General features: G+C 36.1%; 1 protein-coding gene across 3 annotated transcripts in view; it reads right to left on the bottom strand.

Moving 5' to 3' along the window:
* Positions 1-24,714, bottom strand: part of IL13RA2 (interleukin 13 receptor subunit alpha 2) — a 60,898-nt gene extending 36,184 nt beyond the window's left edge. Inside the window, exons 1-4 of one of the 3 annotated variants that reach the window (XM_032250769.1) lie at positions 24,678-24,714; positions 23,608-24,199; positions 17,403-17,456; positions 3,479-3,657 (exon numbers count right to left, since the gene is read on the bottom strand). The gene's annotated coding sequence lies outside the window, so the exon portion shown is untranslated. The other 2 variants (XM_032250770.1, XM_032250771.1) reach the window with 2 other exon arrangements.
* Positions 24,715-25,314: the final 600 nt, after the last annotated feature.

Below are 25,314 nucleotides of genomic sequence, written 5' to 3'. Positions count from 1 at the left end.
AACCTTGCATTCATCCTCCAAGCTCATGTGTGATCTGATTTTCCCAATACACCAGGCAAGAACCTGGGATGCAGAAAGCCCTCTGCCCTTGCAATAAGGCAGAGGGTCTAATTGAGCTGATTAATACAAGCCATCTGCAGACAGCAAACCTTAAAGAGCACACTGTAATACACACCCACTTGGGCTTCAGGAAACATACACATTCACCCCTAGATGCTGCCATGGGGTTGGAACCCAAAAGCGCTCCCCACAACCTCTGCACCTACTGGTCTGCATGCTCCCCCTGGGGGTTTGAGCAGCCTGACACCAAGGAAACGACCCTTGCAGCATGCCCTGTGAGGGGGATAAAGGAACTCTCCTGTTTCAATACTTTACCTATCTCTATCCCAATTTTCTTATCTATAAAATGAAGGTAATATTACTTGCCTACATAAGGCTTAGGAAATGATTAAATGAGATAGTATATGTAAAATGTTTGTAGCACAGTGGCAAAAATAATTCAATTGTTAGCTGTCTAGTGCCTCCCTCATATCCAGAAGCCACCTCCTATTGATTCCTTGAAGACATTGAAAAATATATTAAAAGGAACAAGCAACACAGCCCACCCCACCCTGACTTCTCCAAGTTGTAGCAAAACACGGATGATATATTTCTTTGATTAAAATGAAATGCCCTGGAAGCAGCAGCTAATTATTTACAGGTAAGATGACAGCACCAAAAAAATAAAAACCCAATAGGTATTCTGCCTTTCCTTTGTCTTATTCTACTGTTTAAATAATTATTTATAACATTTTATTGCCGTTTATATCATTAGGTAGAGTCAGGACATCTGGTTCATTTCACAGATGAGGAAACTAAGATAGGGAGGGATGGGGTGTCCACCCCAAGGTCACACAGTTATCCAAAAGAACTAGAAACCAGATCTCTTAGTCCTTAGTTTAGTACTCTCCCCACTTAATAATAATAACAATAGATCTGTGCAATTTACTTGAGTCGCGAACTCTCTAAATCATTCTAGAATGTATTAAAATATCAATCAAAAATAGCTGAAATCTTTTATTGTCTAATACCTTAATAGGCAGTGTGGAATAGGAGAAAGAGCTTAGATTTTGAAGTAAAGCAGACCTGGGATTGAGTTCTAATTCCACTCTAAAACATTCCGGAGTTTTAAAATTTTCAATCAAAAACAGCTGGTGTGTGCTTGCAGTACCAGCTACATGAGAGGCTAAAGACGGAGGATTGCTTGAGCCCAGGAATTTAAGTCCACTCTAGGCAACAGAGTGAAAACCAATCTCTTTAAAAAGTTGCTTTTTAAGGAGCTGGTTAATCCTTGGTGTTCATTTCCTGGTTTTATGTATCTTTCTCAAATATTTTAAGAAGAAAACCAATCTGGAAGCATCCAAATTGGGTGCAGTTTGTAAAAGTGATGTTCATTATTTAAGTGTTAACTATAAAGAAAAACAAGTATCAGAAGATGATAGTACATTTCAGAGCAAAAGCAGTGAAATTTGGAAATTTTATATGAATAACTCTACTGTATATGAAACCATAATATATGAACAAATTATATCTCACATGAGGACATGCATATTCTATAACTAAATTCAAAACATCATACCATATAATGAAATCATTCATCATTCATTTTAGAGAAGTTCTATAATTATCTGTGAGCTTAAGAGATAAAAGTTGCTGCAAAGTTGAGGATTTTCATTTATAGAAAACCACATAGAAATTAATCTCAGAGAACATTCTAACTGTAAAATGCAACTACCTTACCATTACCAAAAAAACCAGGTTTGCTTAAAAGAGGTATGAATTTTATAGAAAATAAAGGCTAATAAGAAAACAACAATAAAAATTAAAGCAATAGTGCTATCCATACTGATGATCCAGCACTCATTAGCTTCATGTGGAAAAAAAATGCAGTGCTCCCCAAATTATTGCTGTATCAAATCAAACTACTTTTTGCCCAAAAAAGATTCATGAGCCCATTAGGAAAAGGCAAAGAAAGTGAAACAAATATTCAAAATAACTTACCCCTTATCTGCAAACTTTATCCTTTAAAGAAGTTCCAGACTTATTCTATGTGAATAACATATTCAGTTGTAATCAAATTCTGTAATACCACTGAAGTCTGTCTCAATGAACAGCTCCTTGGCTTAATGGATTTTAAATGATCTTACAACTAAAGCCTTTCTTTTAAAAAGTAGGAGGAGCTCTTGTTTTATCCATGAAAAATACCAACTGTCATTAGAAAATCTGCATTCAAAACAGGTCAGCATTTAAGGTTACATTTGTCAAAAGATTCAGAGGAAATTACAAAGTTCATCTGAGTGATTTTTTCCCCCTTTTAATTAGTTCCTGATACAGCATCTTAGTATGCCAGTGTTTTTTTTTCTTTCTTTCTTTTTTTTTTTTTTTTTTTTTTTTTTTTACTATGTGACTCATCATATTGGGAATTAAAAGATAATCCAAAGGTAAGCATGTGATTGCCAGGTTTATGTTGTTTCCTCAAAGTGTTCTACCCAAAGGCATCATTATTTTGAGTTTCAAATACCTTCAAATACTAAAGGAGTCATAAATAGATAAGGGATCCAGAAACCGGATTCTACTCTAGGCTTTTCCTCCCAGTCAGCTCTGTGACCTTGGGCAATTTCCTTAACCTCTTTGGGCCTCAGTTTCAAAAATATATTGAATGGGATCTCAGAAGTCATCTAGTCAAACCCTCTATTCCCAAACAAAAATTGCCTCTGTACTTCCCCTAAGCAATTGTTAGTTTCTCATGTGTAAAATGAGCCAATAGAACTATGTCAAGTCTAAAGCTCCCTTGAATTCTAAAATCCTTGGTGTTGTAATTAAAATTCAGTAAGTGTTATGTATACACTTCATTTCCCGTGGAAAATTTATCAAATCATTCTTTACACAACCAAACAAGAGTTTATTTCAGCCCAGATAAAATTAAGTAAATTCAGGCCACCACCAAATTGTCTCTCATCTTTCAAGTCTCCAGAGTTTCTGTCTGCCCCTGGTTTAATCTCCATGTCCAGGAATCATGCAAAGCCATAAGAAGCCAGAATACTTTTGATGCTTTTCTGGAGCAAATGAGATGTCAGTCATTCATTCCCAAAAGGGAATGGATTAAGGTTGGATCCAGTCTCTACACCACCCAATAGATACAAATTGTCTTCCTTGCTTTGGAACACAGGTTCAGACTTGATAACTTGTCTCAGATTCTAAAGATATATTTTACACTAAATATGTGAATAAGCAAATAAAAGGCAAGAATCTGAATGAAGAGAGGGCCAGCCATGTGTGCAGTCTTCTCTCCATTATTAGCTTTATGTTTTACCCCATGATGTTTTTTATCCCTAGATGTCTTTCTTTTTTGTTCATTTCCATAGCTGATGTTTCTCCCTAAATTAAAGTTAAGAGGGTGAGAAGAAACTGGGAATTGTTTAGGGAGTTTGGTACTTACTTTTCAGATGTCAGCTGGTTTGGCTCTCTCACAATAATTTGTAGTAGAAATTATTTATCAAGCCTACAGGAGGAATTTTCAGAATTTGCTGACATGATGGTAAGGAAAAAAAGATCTAGATTCAAAATCTTCTTTCTTTTTCCTGAGACTGCATTTTCAATTAACTAATGTGTCTTCTTCTATTTAAAAAAAAGAAAAAAAAACACCCCCATGAAGTTTTCTTCAAGTTTCCTGTTTCCCCTGAATCCTCTAGCTCTTGCAAATATTTCACTATGCTGTAACTTATCTTACAATGCCACTGACCCAGCTTTGTGATATTCTTATTATATACCATGATATTGGAGAGGTACAATTCAAAGAAATAGAAGTATAATAATATCTTAGAATAATAAAGTACATTTATTTGTAGATATGCAAACCATAAGTTAAATTTAGTTAATCAAATACAACTGGAAACAATAATGCACCATGCCTCGGTTGTTAAAGTCCATTAGATATTCCCTTCCACCTTGATTTGATAGCTTAATTAATGAAAGCATAAGGTAAGCTTTGCTTCTTGGTGTGAAAAAAAATACACTAAAAAGATAATTCATTTTAATCTGCTAAAAGTCCTATTTGAATGCTTTCTAATGGCATCAATAAAAATAAATATATTCTTTGTCATTGATACTTGTATACTTGTACCTTAGCAATCATTAATCTCTGCTCCAGAAGGCATATTTCAAGTCCTAAGAAAAGAAGTTTGGGGAGTAACCTTGAATGGTGCAGAGAAAGGAGGATGGGTAAGACTACTTGGGGCAACCCCTCTCCAGCTGCAAGATGGTCTACACCAAATTGAAGAGAAGGTGTAAGCCCATATTTGATGCAGCAGGATAAGTGTTACCCAAGGTGTGTTGAGTGAAGAGGTACACAGAAGCCTAAGAATGAGGAAGCTTTTCTGGACAGTTGAGATTAAGTTATTATTTTCAAGGAACTTAGCAAGATGATATAAATGATGCAAGCAGTCAGCAGTGCCTGGAAAAGGGCCAGCAGAACCAGAAAATGATTTAGGCCTGGCCCTCAATTTCCACAGAGACAGAGGAAAAATTGAGCTTCCAGATTGGAGTCAATTAAATAGCCAACATCAGATGGTAGAAAGAGGAAAGAGCTAAAGCCTGGTGCTTACAAAGATTCCCACAGGCCGAAATCAATTCCAGAGGCATAGCACAAACTAGGCTATTTCCAGACTTCAACTTGGTAAAAGAGAATGGTTCATTGGGCCAGGGCCATGTCAGGGCTCAGACTTCCCAGGCTGACACAATTAGCTGCAGCTAGAATGGGGCTAGGCTAGACAAGGACTTTCCATAGCCTCTCCAGCAGGAACATGTATATTACTTTATCTGTTATCCCCCTCAGATAGCCAAGTGGATATTATGTTAGTTTTACAAATGGCTATAACTAAAAGTTTCAATAGGTTAAGTTACTTTCCAGAAATCAAAAATTCAGGAAGAATCAAACCTAGGTCACCTAGATTTGACATCTAGGCTTACGCTCTTACATCCACTGCTGGGATTTTTTTCTTTTTTTTTTCATACCTCAGTAGCTAAAATGGTCAACTGGCAGGAGTCATTCTGTAAAGCTTTATAATCCCAAGTATTCTGTTAACTATCAAAACAGGAAATGAGTATTCTTAACTGTTGTACAAATGAGGCAATCAGCAAAGGCAGCATTTGATGTCTCAAGTATTTAATGGCCTTGTTAAGGTTAAAGGGAATTAAATAGGCAAAAAAAAAGAAAAATAAACAACCCTTTGACATTTAGTTTGTATGTATATGTACATGTACACACATGGTTTTAAACAAAATTCCCTGAATTTGGTAACAATTTTTAAACATTCATGCAAATGGCAAACTTCTAAGGTTCTAAAAGCATTTTTTTTTTAATCAAAACATCCCTAGAAGACTTACTTGAAAAGTTATTTAGTAAAGTTGGCATACTGCATAGAACATTAGTGTCCTATAAAGAACACACTCTGTGAGATAGAGGGCATCAAGATTGCCTGCTTTCCCCCAAATCCAGTTAGTTTGATGAAACTAATTTATCAACTCTGAATTCACCCTCTAGACTACTACAGATTCAACAGCAGGAAACCACTGCTGAGATTCTCAGGAAACCCACAAGACTTGGAAAATTTAATTAGCAACATTAGGGTCTAGTCCCTAGAAACTTAATGGAATTAACACCACCAGTCATGAACAGAGACCACAGAGGTTAGCTGTGCCAGACTGTTTACCACTCATTCAACAGTTACAGAGCAATAATGTGTCAAGCATTGTAGCTCACATTCTAGTTAAAGGGATAGAAACCAGAAACTATGAAATACTTACAGTACAATGTGAGAAGAACAGTACACTATGATAGAGGTCATTGGCAGCAAAGAGAGCTCAGAGGAGAGAACAACGAATTCTACCTGTGTTGTCAAAAGGGTGATATCTTCAAGCAGAGATGGTTTGGAGGACCACCCTGGCTCCTGATAATATCAAGTTGTAGAATAATAAAATATGCATTTGCCTTTTTCCCAGGTTATCTGAACAGAGTGCCTAAAACCCTCGAAATTTCCCAAGTAATAGGAATGTCTTCTATTATTCATAATGAGCCCCTTTCAACCACACCTGAGTTTATGCTAATGAAGTGACTCTTGGAGGACAGGGGCTAGTGGCCAGAGGAACCAACCACTCAAATTAGAGGGTTGGAAATTTCAGCCCCACCCCTGACATCTAGGGATGGTAAAGGGTTTGGAGATTGAGTCAGTCACCAATGGCCAATGATTTGATCCATCATGCCTACATAATGGAACCTCCATTTTAAAAAAACAAACCTAAAACAAAGGGTTTGAAGAGCTTCCACGCTGAGGTACTGGGAGGGCAGCATGTCTGAAGAGTGCATGAAAGGTCCACAACTCCCTATCCCATACCTTGCCGTATGAAGCTCTTCCATTTGACTGTTTTGAATTGTATTTTTTATAATAAACTGATAATAGTAATGTTTTCCTGAGTTCTGTGAGTCATTCCATCAAATTATTGAAACTGAAGAGCCAGTTGGTCCAAAGTGCTGGGACTTGCTACTGGCATCCGAAGTGGGGCAATCTTGTGTGACTGAGCCCTTAACCTGCCATGACTGTTGCTAACTACAGATAGTGCCATAACTGAATTGAATTGTTGCATGCCCAGCTGCTGTCAGAGAATCAGAAATTTAGAGAATTAGTTGATATCAGAACACACCCCAGACAAGTCAACCTTCTGTGAAAATAAATAAAATTTAAAAGCTGTTGGAATCCCAAAAGACACTTTAAGAGAAACGGAACTGTGATCCAAGTCACATATGGTTACAACTTCTGTTCTCAGGTTATACATTGAATCACTTTTTTATTTTTCTGATACTGTACAATGACTAGAGATAATTAAACAATGTCAGGGATAAAAACCTCCTGCCTTCTTGATGAATGACTCTTGTTATAGATTAACTTCCCCTCTGGTGTCCTGCTTTGCTCAAACCAGATGACAGAAAACCCATGATGATTACATTCTCTGTAAAAAATGTTAAATATATCCTTTCCGAAAAGAAACACTGACCATAACCAATCAAATTGCTATAACAATGCATCAGCCTTGTATGAATAATGTTGTAATCCTGCTAAAAACTTCTTTGTCTCTGCCTATATAAATGAAATCTTACCTTCCCTACTTCAGAATGCTGACTCCATTCCCTTGGAATTGGTGTTTCTGGGTGGTCCATCCTCACATTTTGCACTTGAATAAACTTTCTTTAGATTAGATTTTTACCTTTTTGATTACCTGATGTTGACACTTCTTTATAACACTTTATCAAAATGGCCCACCTTTGCGTAAAGGCCAACGTCTTTAGGAAGCTAATCAAGATAAAATTGTCGATGAACTCTGGCAGAGACTAATTATTTCCCAGTGTCAATTCTACTATTTTTCCTTTTATTATACTAATAGAAACTCATGAGTTTTCACTGTGTACATGGCCTCCAAGCTAGAGACTACATTTTCCAGACTGCTTTGCAGCTTGGTATGAAAATATGACTGAAATTTATACAATGAGATGCAAGAAATGATGTGTGCAACCTTTGAGTCATGTTTTGACAAGAAAATCATTTCTCCTCTTCTTTTCCTCCCCCAACCCAACCAGCAGGCTGTAGCCCAGATGTAATAGTGGGAGCCATATTTAACCACATTGACAATGTCAACATACACTAGGAGGTGGCAAAGCAACAAGATAGAAGGACCCTAGGTTTTGAGTGACCTCCTGTGGCAGTGCTATCTTCCCACATTTTCATCTTTTGCTTGAGTCATCATATTTTGAGGTTTCTTGATTATAGCAGTTTGCCCTGTAGCCTAATTAATACAGGAACAAATATCCATTAAAGTGCTAATTGACATTACTTAAAGTGTTACTCTTCCCAAAGATATTTGCTCATGGAATCCAAAAATCAAAGAATGTACAAAATCCAAAGGGAAAATATGCTAACGGTGTTTCAAATCCAGTGGCGGGCAGGAAATTTTTGTGTTTTGGTTTGTTTTTACTTCCCTTTAAATCCTAGCATAAAATTCCCTACTCTGCCACTCCGTTAAGCTCAGCCCTGACTAATGTTTCTACGTCTGTTTCTGATCTTAGCGTGTGATTTCCTTAGGGGCAGGCAGTGTGCCTTACTTGCCTCTGTAAATCCATTTCCTAGAATATAGCATGTTTCAAAAAATGTTTATTAAATGTAACCATATTTCCTCCCTTATTTTTAAAAGCTTCCTCCACCTATAATTTTATTCTAATAATGCAAATAACCAAATGATAAACATAATAATGACAGCTATAGGCTGATATTGCTGATTTAAACTGCATGTCAGGCAGTATGTTCAATGACTACTCATATTCTTTAGTCCTCCCAATAACCCCATAATGTAGAAACTACTATTGACATTTCCATTTTACAGAAGAGGAAACTAAGGCTTAGAAAAGTTAAATCACTTTCCCAAGGTTTCACTTTTAGGAAGTGGCTGTAATAGGCATTGGAATCCAAGATTGCTTGACACCAAGACATTTTCTTAGCTACAACACAGTCTGCCCCACTTTCTTCCAGCAACGGCCTGGCAATGTGTAGGATGTCAAAGAGAAAATTCATCCTGGATTTAAGAATTAGTTACAGATAATTAAGCCAACTTAAACTATACATTGTGGGTTACCAAGTCAGTACAAATTATAATACACTTATGAAAAACTTTTGCTAGTTTTCTGATCAATAAATACCTTCACCTTGAAACTCTGTACACAGGGAAAGTTTGCAATCTGGTCTAAACCTTGACACAGTACCCCAAAATTGAAGAAAACTGCCCTGGAATGAACATAAAAGGGGCTGATATTTTGTTTAAAGGTTTCAGAGGACAATGGAAGAAAACATTATAGACATAAAACAGACTTTGCAATATCAGTTTAAGTGTAGTAAATTATCTATCATAAAATGTATTAATTATATTTCTAAATTTGCTATTATAAGAATATTCAAACATACACAAAAGTAAAATTAATATAATTACATCACATGTACCATTTATCAGGCTTCAACAATGTTCAAGATAACAAAATATTTATTAATCTATCATATCATGAGAACTGATTCTCCAGTGCTCAAAAGGCAGGAAGTATCAAATTCACAGAATCTTAAACTGGTATGACTGAAACAAATCTAAGCACTCTAGTCTAACTCCCTCTTACAGACAAGGAAATCAAGGCCCTGAAAGGAGAGAAGACCTAATCAGGGTTATTTAGTTAGTTAGTGACAAAGCTAATACAAGAATCAGTTTTCACTAGATCACACTGCCCTTTAATAATAATCTTTAATTTACTTGAATCATTTGAAAATAATTAATGTAATCTGGTAAAAAACTCCTTTCTCCATATATGCATGAAAACAGACTAGGATATTCTCTAGCATTATCAGATATAAATCTTTTTCTACCTATTTTTTCCAAGAATAGAAATTACAAAACAATTCTTTTTTATTTATCCCCTCAGTGTCTAAAACGTATTATAAAATAAACAGTTCTTCAATCAAAAGTGTTCAGAGAAACAATTATATAGAATTTTGCCATAAAATCATGATCTTTCCCAGTTTGTTCTTGATAATGCTGAGACAAGAACAAACACATAATGAACTTGTTAATGAACTATTAAGAGGAAACCAGAAGATACATATGTGTGTCCTTGGATTGAACCTTAATAAAATAAAGAAGTTAAGTCCCAGCTGGAGACTGGACAACTAACAGAAAATCCCTAAGACTCAGGACACACCATAATTTCAGAAAAACAAGCATCACAAATAAATATTAATTTTCTCAAGTTGTCATTTTATTAGTGCCATGTGGGTTTTAAAATGCTTAAACAAGTTACTAAACAGAGTTTCAAACGCACCTCATCTATGAATCTTTTTATTTAATCTAGAAGAAAATCACGGATTTTATGGATCATATTCACTACATATTAGCATTGACTTTAAAGTTGCTGTATCGCCAGAAAAGAGAACAGCTGGATTTTTACATTAATACTGCGGTGATCTTGTAAACTATTTTAGATTAGCAGAATATCTTTTTTTTTTTTCTTTTTGAGATATAGTCTCACTCATTCTGTCACCCAGGCTGGAGTGCAGTGGCGCCATCTCAGCTCACCTTTGCCTCTCAAGTTCAAGCGATTCTCCTGCCTGAGCCTCCCTAGTAGCTGGGATTACAGGCCCCTGCCACCAGGCCTGGCTGATTTTTATATTTTTAGTAGAGATGGGGTTTCAGCATGTTGGCCTCGAACTCCTGACCTCAAGTGATCCTCCCTCCTTGGCCTCCCAAAGTTCTGGGATTACAGGTGTGAGCCATCATGCCCAGCCAAAAATAAATAATTTTCACATGTTGTCGTTTTATTAATGGCATGTAGGTTTTAAAATGCTTAAGCAATTTACTAAACAGAGTTTCAAAAGCACCACATCTATGAATCTTTTTATTTAATTTAGAAGAAAATCACAGATTTTATGGACCATATTCACTACATATTAACATTGACTTTGAAGTGGCTGTATTGCCAGAAAAGAGAATAGCTAGACTTTTACATTAATACTGGGGTGATCTTGTAAACTATTTTAGATTGACAGTATATCTTTTTTTTTTTTAAATGAGACGGAGTCTCATTCTGTCACCCAGGCTGGAGTACAGTGGCGCCATCTTAGCTCACTGCAACTTTGCCTCTCAGGTTCAAGTGATTCTCCTGCCTGAGCCTCCCAAGTAGCTGGGATTACAGGCACCCACCACCACGCCCAACTAATTTTTGTATTTTTAGTAGAGATGGGGTTTCACCATATTAGGCAGGCTGGTCTGGAACTCCTGACCTCAAGCGATCCTCCCACCTTGGCCTCCTAAAGTGCTGGGATTACAGGCATGAGCCACCATGCCGAGCCAAAATAAATATTAATTTTCTCAAGTTGTCATTTTATTAGTGGCATGTGGGTTTTGAAATGCTCTAACAGGTTACTAAACAGAGTTTCAAAAGCACCTCATCTATGAATACCTTTATTGAATTTACAAGAAAATCATAGATTGTATGGATCATATTCACTACATATTAGCATTGATTTTAAAGTGGCTGTATCACCAGAAAAGAGAACAGCTGGATTTTTACATTAATATTGGGGTGACCTTGTAAACTATTTTAGATTATCAGTATATCTTTGAAGACATGTTTTAGTTCTTTCCTAAGACTAAGACCTACTATCACCCTGTCACTGCAATTTCATGATTCATTCATTTAGTAAGTCATTTATTCAATTAATAGTTATTGAGTTCTGTACTAGGTAATAGGGATATAGCAATAAACAAATTCTTACACTTGAGTTTACATTCTAGTAATGGAGAGAGACCATAAACAAATAAACAAGCAAAAATATGTTAAGTAATTATAAACCATCAAAAAAATTCATATAAGAGGCTACTTATTGACTGGGTGCCTGAGAGAATGAGGCTGTTTTAGAAAGTGTGATCAGGAACATCCTCTCTGAGGAAGGACTCATGAAGATAATTCAGTAGAGAGTGCTTCAAACAGTTGAAATAGCAAATGAAATGGGCCTGAAGTGGAATTGTAACTGGCGGATTGTGGCAAAGAAGCCTGTGTTGCTGGGGCAGAGTAAGCAAGGAGGAAAGTAGAAGAAAGAAAGGTCAGAGAGGTAGAGGGGGCAGTTTGTATGGTGCCTCAAAGGCCATTTAAAAGATTTCGGTTTTTAATCTAAGCGAGATGGTCAGCGTTGGAAGGTTTTGATCAGAGAGGTGAATGATATTAGCAGTTTTTGAAAGATCACTCAGCTGCTGAGGAGACAATAAACTGGATGGGTGCAAAATGGAATCAGGGAGATGACAAGAAGCTCCCACAATTGTCTAGTCAAGAGATGATGGTGACTTGCATTACGATGGCGAAAAGTGCCACATTCTGAATACGTTTTGAATGTAGGGCTGGTATGGTTTTCTAAAGGATTGGATGTTGGTTTTGGGAGACAGAGGGCAATAAAAAATGATGCTGGCCCAGGGCAGGGGCTCACGCCTGTAATCCCAGCACTTTGGGAGGCCGAGGCAGGTGGATCACGAGGTCAGGAGTTAGAGACCAGCCTGGCCAATATGGTGAAACCTTGTTTCTACTAAAAAACACAAAAATTAGCCAGGTGTGCTGGCACACACTTGTTTGTAGTCCTAGCTACTGAGGAGGCTGAGGCAGAAGAATCACTTGAACCCAGGAGGTGGAGGTTGCAGTGAGCCAAGATACCATCACTGCACTCCAGCCTGGGTGACAGAGTGAGGCTTCATCTAAAAAAAAAAAAAAAATGATGCCAAGTATTCTACCCTAAGCAACTAAGTAAATGGTTATGCCATTTATTGAAATGAGGCACACTGAATAAAGAATTCAGTTTGGGATATGATAAGTTTGAGCTGCTCATTGGACTTTCAAGTAGAGATACAGAGTAGAGAGTGGATACAAGAATCTGGAGCTTAGGGTGGAATTTAGTACTAGAGATAAAAATTTTAGAGTTAGTAATATATAAATGTTACTTTAAAGCCCTAAGACTGAATGAGATTGCCTAGTGGTCATTTATGTAGCAGGCTTAGGCATAGATATTTCTAAAACTAGAAAATTATGAATTCTAGAGAATTAACACACTACTAAAGATGAATATTTATTGATGGGAATAATTATCAAATATCACTAGATAAAGTAAATGATGTTCATTGATTGTAATCTTTTTTGCCCTTTATTCCAATTACAAAAGTATATTTTCTCACATGGTAGATAACCTGTCATATGAATTCTGCACTCTTTCTTACCTACTCTGTTTTAAACAAAGTTTCAGCAATGTTAACACTACATTAGTAAACAGCTTTTAAAAGCTACATAGTCTTTTATTCATCTTATAAGACTCATTCTTTAAAAGTTCTTATACTTTTATAGAACATTTCCTTGCCTGGCTCGTTACATTACCACTTCAAAATATGATTTTTCCTACTTGTAGATATCTCATTCTCTTCCTTTTCAATTCAAATTTGAGGACTAATTTTAAAATTTTGCACTAATGTAACAACTATGAAACAATAACTGAAGATTTTCCTGAAGAGGCTGGGCATGGTGGCACACACCTGCAGTCCCAACTACTCAGGGGGCTGAGGCAGGGGTATCAGTTGAGCCCAAGAGTTTCAGCTCAGCCTGGGCAACATAGCAAGATTTCACCTCTAAAAAATAATGATAGAAAAAAACAAAATAAAATAAAATAAAAATATTTTCCCGAAGAGAGAGCTGTTTAAAGTTTTATACTCTCAGGACTCAAACCTTTATAAAAAAAAAGAAATCTTTTTTCTTTCCTGTGTCACCAAATTGCTACACCAATTTTCTATTGGTGCTAGTTTCAGTAGATCTTTTTGGGAGATTCCCCATTAATCTTTGGGCCTTTAGGTGTTGAGAGCAAAGATATATACCATTTTCCTTGGTTCTGAGTTTCTCTCTAGCAAACAGATGTAGCCCACACTTAGAAGACACAGAGTAGCTGACAGTAACACAGATTTACCCATAAATTAATCAAACCAGTTTCATATTATAGTATATTGGCCAAGAACATAAATCTGAAGCCCGTCTGCCTGGATTTGAATCTCAGTTCCATCACTTACGGACTGTGTGACCTTGGAAAATGTACTAAAGTTCTCTATGCCTCAGTTTCCTCATCCTATAAATAGAAATAGTAACAGGGCTTAATCCACAGGATTGTAGTGAGAATTAAATTAATAAATATGTGTAAAGCACCTACTATGTGCCTGGCACATAGTAAGCATACATGTGAATTAGGTGATGGAAAGTTTTGATTAGAAGAGTGGGCAGCGGATTGAGTAAAATAAAGCTCCACCTGTCTATAACTTGCCAGGATTTACCCCTTGCCATGTACTAGGATTACAAGTCCCAATATTGGTATCACTCCACTGGGTCTGGATCCCAAGGCAGGAATTATTTTCTCTAAAAAATCCATTGATATTCACATAAAGTACTCAAGAGGGCTATGTGGGGAAGAAGCAGGTATGTATTAGTCTTTTACCTTTGCACACTTGCACAAGATGACATTCTTTTCTTGAGTATTTTGCAAGGCACAGAGACTAGGAATGGAAAATGTTAGTAATGTGTAAACAATGAATGTATGGATACATGGATGCATGAATAAATGAAATAATAATTCTAAGAAAAGGAAAGGTAAACATAATGACAAAATATCAAAACAGAGGAAGATGGGAAAGCAAGAATAGCTAAGCCACAATAGACCTCATTGCCAAACTTGGCAACTGTGCTTAAACCTCTTGAATCTTTTTTCAAGTAAAAGAACTATTTTCAGTAAGTGCTTAACAGAAATTTTTCAAGGTCCACTGTTGATATATAAAAGGTCCTTCCTTTGGATAAAATAAAGCAGGGAGTGTCTTGGGATAGAAGATCCACAGATAATTGTAAGTCTCAAAATATCAGATAACAATGACAAGATCACTTTCCTAGTTTATCAATTTCATATATTTGAGTTGCAGAATCCCAAGAACCCAGAGGATAGTATAAAGAATTTAACGATAGCTAACGTAGAAAAGTACTGTCATTTATACTTTTTTATAAAAGTTTGAAAATCTAAATTAGGGGAACAGGGTAATGGAAAATATCCTACAAATCTTTTAAGTAAAATTGGTCACACACATGAATCTGATTTGTGACATTTGTTAAGGTATTTATAAAGATTTAAATGTCCTTTGCACCCTTTAATAAGTATTAAAATGTCACTTTTTCCTGAATGACCTCAATGGTAAGGTGGCAAAATGCAAGTATTCAGAAGCCTTTACAAAGTCCTCACTCATGCCCACAAGTTAATTAGGCATTTCAGAAGGTATAGATGGATGTATAATGTCTGCCTCTGAAAAGTACAAGGAAATACGGAAAACTAAAGGACTGGGACAGGTCAGTATGGAATCAAGGGCTAACTTTTCAAGGATGGATTCTAAAAGCATTCGGAAAAGGCAAAGAAGGTAGAGCATATGCTGCTTTCCTGAGCTGCAGACCATTATATCAAATTGCTTACCAGAAAATTATACCTTGATATCTCCCAGGCAAGTCAAATTCAACATGTCCAAACTTGAACTTATCATCTTCCTTCCTCACTCAGAAGTGTTCCTCCTTGTGTGTCCCATATTTCAGTGAATGGCCCACTATCTACTTGTTCAAGCCAGATAAGACAATCCTTGTTCTCTCTCTTCTGTCACCTACCACAATCAATGCAACACCAAGTCCTGTTAATATTAACTCCTATATATCTCTGGAGTCTGTCTACTGCTCTCTATTCCTACCATCACTGCCCTAGCTGAAGATGTCATTATCTTTTTATGATGACTCTTAACTATGTTTCCTGCCATCATGCTTACCCTCTTCTAATTCAATCTAATCTTTGCTTAGATGTCACAAGATCAAAATGCAAACTGGACTGGGTAAATCTTCCACTTACCAGCACATTCAACTGCTCTTCTATTTCTGCAAGACAGGGTTCCTGGTATACAAGCCATCTTATGATTTAGCCTGTGCTCATCTTTTTTACTTAGATTCCTCATGCCTTCATAACGTCATACCAAACATTTTGCCTTTTTCCAAATATTCCCTGAATTTCTTATGCTTCATTCCCTTTGGACTTGAAGCTCCCTGAAAATGTAGAAGGCAAGCATGTTGGCAAGAAGTCCAATTAGGGACTACTTTCAATAATCCAAGGAGAAGATAATGAGATCTTCCTATTTAGCATTCAAAACTCAGACATCATCACCTCTCTGAAACCAATAGCCTGGGTTTCCATTGACCCGTATGGAAAAATGCTTCCCTCTATTCAGTAGACTGCCTCATAATTGCTTACCTGTCTACCTATCTCCAGTATTGGACTATGAGATTCTTGAGGATGGAAAATATATTTTTATTCATTTTTAAGTTCTTGCAGTGAGTATGCGGTAGGACCAGAAAAGATGGGTTAGAGGGAAGAAAAATATGACAGAGAGAAGGAAGAGAGGAGGAGTTAGAAGGGAAGGAGAACGGCCTACAGTTGTTTGCAAAGACAGAACTTGAGATGTCAAGACAAAATAGTTAATGGTGTGTAGATTTGGGTTATCTGCTTTTTCCTTCATTTACTGTATCACTGATATTGGCCTTTCACATTACCATGAGGCTTTTAAACTGCCACACTGCTTGACAATTTTTGTTTGCTATGTTGCCCAAACACTTGGTGACACAGGAAGGCTAATTCCAAGCTACATAAATGTTGCTTACTATGGACATTTTAGAAAACAACTTAATAGTTGTAAACATTCTTTTTAATAAGGTTTGGCGGGATTTTGTTTTTGTTAATATATGCCACATTTAATTTATTAACTATCTTCTATGGTATTTAATATGAGTCAAATTCCCATGATATCAACTATTTGTATTTTCATGAATGATTCACCAATATTACTTTCTAATCTTCCCCTCCTTTTATTCTAGAAGAGTTTCAACATGAAAAGGTTGTCTCTAAGGTCATGAAAAATATATTCTTTATGAGTCTCCTTTTGCCATGGTACTCTTCCCGTGTCCCTCTTCTTTAAGGGACTTTTCTTCTGAATCACCTTTCACTTACATTTCTATGGACCAAAAAATTCTTAACCCTAATAGACATACACAAACTCATGCTACCTCACCAGACAAATAACCACCAAAATAGAGCAAGATGTAATGATGTGTGTTGTAAAGAGCTCTAGACTGTGAGTCAGAGTACCCTAAAACTACCACTGGTACCTTGGATACACTCTTTATTTTCTCAGGATTTCAGTTTTCTCAACAGATGAACCATAAAATCATATCCAGTTCTAATTACAGATGGTTTCTGACTTACAATGGTTTGACTTAAGATTTTCCAACTTTATGAAAGTGTATGATGTGCCTTCAGTAGAAACTACTTCAAGCACCCATATAATCATTCTGTTTTTCATTTTCAGTACAGTATTCAATAAATTACATGGACTATTCAACACTTTCTAATACAATAGGCTTTGTGATGATTTTGCCCATCTGTAGGAAATGTAAATGTTCTAGGCATGTTTAAGATAGGCTAGGCTGAGCTATGATGTTTGGTAGGTTAGGCATATTAAATGTATTTTGAACTTATGATATTTTCAACTTAACAGTAAATTTATTGGGAATGATCACATTATAAGTTGAGAAGGATCTGTACTCTTCAAAAATACATTAAAATATATTTGGCTTTATTACAAATATATTTATCTTATACAATTTTGTTATAAATTTTATGAAAACTAAAACTTACCTTTCCAAATGTATATGAGATTCAGCCACTTCTCGTGAATTATCTCTACAAATCCTATGTAAATAAAGTAATATGGATTAAAAACAAACAAACTCATAGAAAAAACACTTTTAATCTGGTGATCTCCTGATCAAGTCTGAGGAAAGAAAATTATTCAAATAAACACTGTTTTATTTTCCAGAATGCTTAACATAACAGGACTTGTGTGGAATGGCATAGCTCACACTATTTTCCCTCCTTTCAAAAAAGAATGAGTAATATTAATACTAATCATCACTGATGAAATAATAATTACTGAGACAGCAAAGAATTATACTAAGCATATTATTCAAACTGTCATTAAAATCCTGTTTGGAAATGAGAAGAGACAACTAAACATTACAATTTTATTACAGAGCATTTGTTTTTCAAATATATCACTTGACCACTTGTTTAAATACAAATGATGCTAGTGCACCCCAGCAATATATAAGGGCAACATGATTCCAAAAGAGCTGGTGTATCAAATCTAGCCCTACAGAAGAAACCTTGGGATCCCTAGCTCTTGCTGCTACACTCAAACCATCACAGACAGTTAAGATTCTCTCCTATTTAAAAACCTGTCTGGAGGAAAGATTCTACAACTTTCCACAGAAACCATTTTCAGTGTTTCAGTCAGGATTCCTCCTTAAGTCTAACCAAAATTTCCCATGGCCCTTCTTAAGTCTACTTAATTATCTAAGAATAAATAGAATATTTATTGACTACTTCTGTACCTAAGTCATGGCTACATTTTTAAGACAATTATTAAATTATCTCTCATGCATCTCTTCTCCTGGGTCCATAAATACAGTTTCTTCAACACTCTCCTCAGAGGATGTCTCTTATATCCAGTGATTGGTCTTCTGATTCTTTAGATAAATGCCATACTTCAGGGCTTTGGTGGGATCTGCCTGACTTTGAGTTTTTCTTCGAATGTTTTGCACTCTAAACTTGGTATTCGGAATTTTGATGGGGTCTAGAGAATCTGGTCTTTCTCTAAGATTTTCTCTCCCGGAATAATATTAAGCAATACTGCTCAGATTTGCCAAAATACAGCTGTATTAACACAGTGCAAAAAATACAAGTAAAAAAATTTAAAAGTCCTGGCTCCAGTTCACAAAAGAAAATAAGGACAATGTAGTTTTTGCTTTGTGATATCCTGTCCAGAGGCCAAGAAATGATTCAAGTGGTATTTCTCAGGAAATAAATGTTTAGACTCCCGGGAAGAAGCCAGAAAACTTTAGTGGTGCTACAGTTCTTGCTTCCTCAAATCTTATGTCACCAGAGAAATATTTTGGCTGAGCACTGGATATTCATCCTCATTTCCAGACCATTTATGCTTGTAAAGTTATATTTCTTGGGGAATTATATAGCACATCTCAAGGTGCCTTTTTATGGTTTAATTGTCATATGTTACATATTTGAAATCTGAACTTTTGGAATTTATGAAGATATGGCCAATACAAAAGCTGTCTTCTCATTTATTTCTCAATAACATGAGAACTAATGTCTCTGTAAGGCTTCTGTCTGCAGTTGCTGAATCAGACTCTCAGCAAGAGAAGGGAATGGTGCCTTCTCAATTTAATGCTGACATGGGTTACAAATGGGACAAGCTCTAAATATAAGCAGAATAGATGTACACTTTGTAGTGTGATTTGAGGTGCCCTAAAAGATCATTCTGGTTCAGGACCTGACTTACTCCTTTTGGTTCTCAAATGTCTCTTCAATAAAACCTACATCATGGCCATCGAATTCACATTTGGAACATGCACCAACCCCTCCATCCACAACAGCATACCTACATTTCTTTCTTTTTTGTCATTTTTTTGTTGTTTTGTTTGTTGAGACAGGTTCTTGCTCTGTTACCCAGGCTAGAGAGCAGTGGCACAATCATTGCTCACTGCAAACTCAAACTGCTGGGCACAAGTGATTCTCCCACCTCAGTCTCCTGAATACCTGGGACTACAAGTGTGCACCACCACACCGGGCCAATTTTTTATTTTTGTGGAGACAGGGTCTCACTATGTGGTACAGGCTGGTCTCAAACTCCTGACTTCAAGCAATCCTCTTGCCTCACCCTCCCAAAATGCTGTGATTACAGGGATGAGCCACCACATCCAGTCTATAATTTAACATTTTAATTGAAAAATTAAAAATATATATACTTATCATGTATATCATGCTGTTTTCAAATATATCTACATTGTGGAATGGCTAGATTGACCTAATTAACATATGCATTGTCTTCCATACGTAGCAATTTTTGTGGTGAAAACACATAAAATCTACCCTCAGCAATATTTAAGAATACAGTAAAGACATATCTCGTTTTACTGCACTTTCCTTTATTGCACTTTGCAGATATTGCATTTTTTACAAATTAATGGTTTATAGCAACCCTGCATCAAGTAAATCTATTGGCCCCATTTTCCCAAAAACATGTGCTCACTTTGTGTCTCTGTGTCACACTTTGGTAATTCTTACCATATTTTAAACTTTTTCATTATTATTTTATCTGTTATGATGATCCGTGATCAGCAATCTATGATATTACTATTGTAATTGTTTTGGAGTGACATGAGCCACAGCCATATAAGATGGCAAACTTAATGGACAAATGTGTATGTTCTGACTACTCCACCAACCAACTGTTCTCCTGTTTCTCTCCCTCACCTTGGGTCTCTTTATTCCCTCAGACACAGCAATATTGAAATTAATGATTATTAATAATCCCCACAATGGCCTCTAACTGTTCAAGTGAAAGGAAGAGTCATATGTCTCCCACTTTAAATCAAAAGCTTAAAATGATTAAGCTCAGTGAGAAAGGCCTATGGAACATCAAGATAGGGTGAAAGCTAGGCCTCTTGACTTACAACAGCCAGGTTGTGAGTGCCAAAGAAAAGTTCTTGAAGTAAATTTAAGTGCTATTCTAGTGAACACACCAGTGATAAGAAAGAGATACAGCCCTTATTGCTGATAGGAAGAAAGTTTTAGTGGTCTGGATAGAATAGCAATACCAGTCACAACATTCTTTTAAGCTAAAGCTTAATGCAAAGCAAGGTTCTTACCTCTCTTCAATTCTATAAGTTCTGAGAGGTGAAAAAACTGCAAAAGAAAAGTTGGAAGTTGGCAGAGGTTAGTTTGTGAGGTTGAAGGAAAGAAATCATCTCTATAACATAAGTCTAAGTTGAAGCACCAAGAGCTGATGTAGAAGCTGCAGCAAATTATGCAGAAAAATCAAGCTGAGATAATTGATGAAGTTGGTTACACTAAATAACAGATTTCATGTAGACAAACAGCCTTCTATTGGAAGAAAATTACATCTAGGACTCTTATAGATAGAGCTTCAAAGAACAGGCTGAATCTCTTGTTAGGGATTAATGCAGCTGCTGAATCCAAGTTGAAGAAACTGTTCATTTACCCATGTGGAAAATCCTAAAACTCTTAAGAATTACCTAAATCTACTCTTGCTGTGTCCTAGAAATATAACAAAGCCTGGATGATGGCACATCTGTTTACAGCATGGTGTACTGAATATTTTCAGCCCACTACTGAGACCTACTTCTCAGCAAAAAAAAAAGGATTCCTCTCAAAATATTACTGCTCATTTAAAATGTATCCAGTCACCCAAGAGCTGTGTTGGCGATGTGCAAGATTAATGTTGTTTTCATGCCTACTAACACAACATCCATTCTGCAGTCCATGGATCAAGGAGTAATATTAACTTTCAATAAATACATTTCATAAGGCTATAGCTGTCACAGATAGCATTTTCTCAGATAGATCTGGGTAAATTGAAAACCTCTAGAAAGAAGTCACTATTCTAGATGCTATTAAGAACATTTGCAATTCATGAGAAGAAGTCAAAATATCAACATTAACACAAGTTTGGAAGAAGTTGATTCCAATTGTCATGGATGACTTTGAGGGGTTCAAGACATCAGTGGAGAAAGTAACTGTGGATGTGGTGGAAACACCAAGAGAACTAGAATAAGAAGTGGAATCTAAAGATGTGACTGCCTTGCTGCAATCTCATGATAAAATTTGAACAGATGAGGAGTTGATTTTTATGAATGAGCAAAGAAAGTGGTTTCTTGAGATGGAATCTACTGCTGGTGAAGATGCTGTGAACACTGTTGAAATGACAACAAACAATTTGAAATATTACATACATTTATTTGCTAAAGCAGTTATAGGGTTTGAGAGGAGTGACTCCAATTTTCAAAACAGTTCTACTGTGGGTAAAATGCTATCAAACAGCATCACATGCTACAGAGAAATGTAGCAAAGGAAGTGCCAATTGACCTGACAAACTTCATTATTGTCCTATTTTAAGAAGTTGCCACAGCCACTCCAACCTTCAGTAACCACCACCCTGATCAGTTAAGCAACCATCAATATCTATGTAAGGTCATGCACCAGCAAAAAGGTTTCAGCTTGCTTTGCTGAAGCCTCAGATGATCACTAGTATTTGTTTAGCAATAAAGCATTTTTAATTAAGGAATGTGCAGCTTAATATATAATGCTATTGCACACTGTAGACTACAGTGTAAAAATAACTCACATGCTGAAATCAAAAAAATTCCTGTGATTCATTTTATTATATTTGCTTTATTGTGGTTGTCTGAAACTGAACCCACAGTAACACCATGGCATGCCTGTAATTTAGTAATCATGTTATACAACATAGCTTTCTCTTTTTCCCTCTCTGAGATTTTGTAACATCTCCCTAAAGCCTCCTTCCCAGCTCCTGATAGCCACCATTCTATTCTCTGCTTCTATGAGTTCAGTGCTTTTAGATTCCACATGTAAGGGAGATCATGAAGTATATGTCTTTCTGTGTCTGGCTTATTTCACTTAACATAATATTTTCTGCAATCATCCATGTTGTTGCAAATGACTGGATTTCCTTCTTTTCAAAGGCTAAAAAGTATTCTGTTGTGTATATATACCACATTTTGTTAATCCATTCATCAATTTATGGACCCTTAGTTTGATTCCGTATCTTGGCTACTGTGAATAATGGTGCAATGAACATGGAAGTACAGCTATCTCTTGGATATGCTGATTTCATTTTTCTTGGATATATACCCAGTAGTGGGACTGCTAGATCATATAGTAGTTTTATATTTAGCTTTTGGCGGAAGCTTTATACTGTTTTCCTTAATGCCTGTACTAATTTCCATTCCCACCAACAGTGTGTGTGTTCCCTTTTCGCCACATACTCTCCAACAATAGTTATCTTTTGTCTTTTTGATAATAGCCATTATAACAGGCACCTACTATATCTATGTTTTCTGAAGCACATATTTTTTCCTAATATAAAATATTTATTTATTGTTTGCTTGTCATTCATTGCCTACTTATCTTCTCCTATACTCTAAGCTCTAGGTAGCAGATATTTTTCTCTATTTTGTTCACTGATTGAATCCCAAGTACTTCAATCAATGCTGGACATACATTAATTGCTCAACAAATATGTTCTAAATGAATGAATGAATTGAACAATCCCTATGGAGAATATGTAGTATATTAGATTGACACTATGTCATACAATATTTTGATAAACTAGTGAAGGCAGCAATGTCAGTCCAATCATTAAGCTAAAAATAGAAATAGTAAGTATAATTCATTCAATTAGAAAGAATTATTGCATGCTGCTTTCATTCATTATTTTTTAAACATTAATTCAGTGCTTACACATTAAACTTCACCATCATTTATATAGCTATATCCATCCATAAACACACGCACATATGTGCTATTTATAAACACTTGGGACAGGGACACACATGCAAGAAGTAAAAGTGGTGGGGTAGAAGGAACAAAGTAGAAGGAAAATGAGAACAAAATAGGCTTGTTCATGAAGTGTTAGGACAGCATTTGCTTTGTGGGGCGCAGAAGAGATAGTACAAAAATGTTCAAGAAAAGAAGTGAGAGGTGATGTCAGAATTATCAGAAAATGTCTCTCACCTGGGTCTCTCATGAATCTTAACTTTAGTTAGGTAGGTCAGCCTCATTACACATAAACCTCATTCCTTTTATTCCTGCTCCTGAGATCCCTATATATTTAAAACCTTTGATTTTAATATCAATCTTCTTAATTCCAAGATATCAAATCTCCCTGGTTTTATTAAACTGCATAGTACATTTCCTGAAACTGAAAAAAAAGATATTCACTTACTTTCCATAACAAAATAGAAATGAAGTATTAGACTTGCACACTCCTGCAATTGTAAGTCTTCAGATTCTCAGAAAATAAGTTCTCAAACAGAAGAGGGTAGCTGCACCATTGGTTTTCTTTTGCACTTTCCATTTTCATTTCTTATCACTACATGAGTTCTTTTTAAGTAGAATTGACTGCAACAAGAACAAAGAGAATGCTGACACCACTTGGACTATAAAAGGCATCTGGAAACATCTACATCTACCTCCGGCTTCCTTTCAAAAAATCCTGTAACATTTGCAGTTTGCTAATTAAAACACTTTATTTATTTGAACAATTGGAGGAAATTGTCAGCATTCCAAAAACTAACATGTAAAAAGGCATTTATTTTTATGTCAGGACATATCTAACATTTTTCCCCTCTGTCATTTTCCTCTCTTAGTTTTTCATGTTACTAAGCTTTCAAAGTAAAAAATATTTTTTTGATATTTGAAAAATAACGTTAACATGTCAGAACTATACATGGCCTTAAAATTTATATTTATTTTTTCATGTGAGTTTTATAAGAAACCATTTGGATAGTCAGAATAGGAATCATTCACCCCATTTTCTACATGAGGGAAATAAAAGTGCAGTTTTTAAGATCACATAACCAAAAATTGTTCATTTGGTAATAGATATCAGGCTGCCTTATTCCTTGCTTGCTTTTAATGCTGGCTGTGAACTTGTGTTTCCCTTTAGCAGATATTAATTGAGCACCTCCCACTGCAAAATCAAGAGCTACATACTTTAGGTACAAACATAAGATACGGTTCCTCTCCCCTCAAGAAAATTACTATCTAATAAAGAAAAAAGACATATGGATATGTATTGCCAATACTACAAAATAAAATGTTATATTTAGACAGATCTGCAGGCCAGGCACAGTGGCTCATGACTGTAATCCCGCAACTTTGGGAGGCCAAAGTGGGAGGATCAGTTAAGATCAGGAGTTCAAGACTAGCCTGAAAAATGTAACTAGACCTTGCCCCGCAAAAAGAAAAAGAATTCAGCCAGACAAGGTGGTTTACCCCTGTAGTCTTACCTACCCTAGAAGCTGAGGTGGGAGGATCTCCTGAGCCTGGGAAATGAAAGCTGCAGTGAGCTGAGTTCATGCCACTGTACTCCAGCCTTGGTAACAAAGCAAGATCCTGTCTCAAGAAAAAAGAATGAAAAGAAAAGAAAAAAAGAAATGAAAAGATAAGTCTCCAAACTTTGTAGATAATATACCCTGCCATGCTTTCTTATTTTAAACACATCCCCTCAGTAGAACTATATGTATTTATAAATTATATACATGCAGTGTGATACATGCAGTGTCATAATTAGCTTATGTCTTAAGACCAAACATATTTAGGTCAAAGTTTACTACACAAATGTAAATGTATATATCAAAGTCTTCTTGCTATTTTTTTTTTAATTTTACTTTAAGTTCCAGAATACATGTGCAGAACGTGCAGGTTTGTTACATAGGTATACGTGTGCCATGGTGGTTTGTTGCACTTATTGAACCATCTTTTCAGTTCTCTCTCCTCACCTCCCGCCCCCCACCAAACAGGCCCTGGTGTGTGTTGTTCCCCTCCCTGTGTTCATATGTTGTCATCGTTCGACTCCCACTTGTGAGTGAGAATATGTGGTGTTTGATTATCTGTTCCTGTGTCAGTTTGCTGAGGATGATGGCTTCCA

This window comes from Sapajus apella, unplaced genomic scaffold, assembly GCF_009761245.1.
Source record: "Sapajus apella isolate SASKATOON/1434 unplaced genomic scaffold, GSC_monkey_1.0 scaffold73, whole genome shotgun sequence".
Taxonomy (NCBI): Eukaryota; Metazoa; Chordata; class Mammalia; order Primates; family Cebidae; genus Sapajus; species Sapajus apella.
This window is presented reverse-complemented; position numbering and strand designations above follow the sequence as displayed.